The following is a 1,694-nucleotide window of genomic DNA, read 5'->3' as shown; positions in this document are numbered from 1 at the left end:
GAAGCCCTAATTATTTTATCTAATGAGCCGCTTACATTACACGGATCAAAAGACCTGGAAAAGCTTATAGTACTTTATTGTTTGCTGTAGCATAAGAACAATTTCTGAATCAGACGTCGGTCGAGTCACAAGGTGATGTTTTAACAGAAGCTGAGTCATGATCAGACGCTGCAGTAAGATCGATAAAAGGCCCCTTTGATGCAGGGAAATCAAAGAAATTAGCATTTCTCTGTGGGGCCTCAGAGATGTGTGCAACATGTTGATTTATGGATTCAAGCAGCCTGGAAGTGAAGAGTGTTGAATTTGAACAGAAGGGAAATGTCTATCAAGTTTAGAACCAATATTACGTTAAAACGGGTCTAATTGCGGAATTTGACATTTTGAAAATAAATTTGCTGAATAGACACATTTAGAGAAAACTCACTTTTTCCAAAAGAAAACGTTTTGGCGGTAGGATGAGGTGTTCTTTTTGCCCGTGTGAAATTGTTTGGTTTTTCTTTTAGCAAAACTGCAATGGATTAATTTTTTTCACGTCACGAGTCATAATCAACCGCAGGATGTTACTACTGGCAGAAACCACAAAGAAGATGACAGGAAGTAGTTGGAAGATGATGGTTTTTAACAACTTTTAATGCGTGAACAAACTTATTCAACATGTCATTTTTAATCAATCAATCAATATTAAGGAATTATTTACCTGAAAGAAGCTCCTATATTTTGCTGAAAATTTACTTATGAGTTTGTTTTTTTCCTGTTTCCTTTAGAAACTAAAATTCTTGGAAATATTTTGTTTTTGAACTGCAGTCTTTTTTCAAAAGACCTTGTTACATTTGTGGCTATAAACAAGTTTTGTTTAGCTGGACTGAGGTCAAAATGGCTCTTTCAATTATAAAGGTTGCAGAAGATTGTAAGAAAGTCAGCCTGGAAATAAATCTTTTAAAAAAACTGTGCTGATTCTAAAGTTTGTTCAACTTTTTTGGTACTTTTGGAAACATTCGGTTGCAACATTTTTTTGCGAGTATCTTAAGCATTCCACATATCATGTATTTTAATGCCTAACGTCTACCGGTCCAGCCCATTATTCCCCAGATTCCTCTCTACTTTTCAGCACCAACGGCAGCTTTTCTAGCAACTTCTGTGACGGGGGAATTGGGTTTATCCCTCCATGTATGCAAATGAGGTCCTTCTGCTCTGGGTTATCAAAGTAGATGGAAAATTGCTGTAAATGCACAAACAAGGGTGAACTAACCTCTTTGAAAACAAAGTGGAAAACTGGCAACTCTGAAGTGGTGCATAAAATTTGCGTTGAAGAGCCAGCAGCGAGGGTTTGGCGGAGGCCTTGGAGGAGCACTTGGACGAGACTCGCTGCAGCTGGTGGGGTCTGAGGTCACCAACAGATGTCCTTCACAGACTCCAGCAGCGGCCTGCTCCTCTTTTTATCCCGGTTTTCATTTTAATCATCCAGAACTCACTCAAATGTAACTCATTTACTCACTGAAAAAGAAGAAGAAACGTCCAGAGAGGAAGTGCTTTCTGGGGTTTTTCATATCTCAAACCAACAGTTCATGTTAAGAAATCCAAAACAAATCAGCTGCCTCATTTCTCACTGCTTGTCTTTCCCTGTTTTCTTTTTTTATCCCAAACTGTAAAAACGTTACAAGAAGAATGCCTATAATAAACTGATTTTATCAATT

This window comes from Poecilia formosa, unplaced genomic scaffold, assembly GCF_000485575.1.
Source record: "Poecilia formosa unplaced genomic scaffold, Poecilia_formosa-5.1.2 Scaffold171, whole genome shotgun sequence".
NCBI classification, from domain to species: Eukaryota; Metazoa; Chordata; class Actinopteri; order Cyprinodontiformes; family Poeciliidae; genus Poecilia; species Poecilia formosa.
This window is presented reverse-complemented; position numbering follows the sequence as displayed.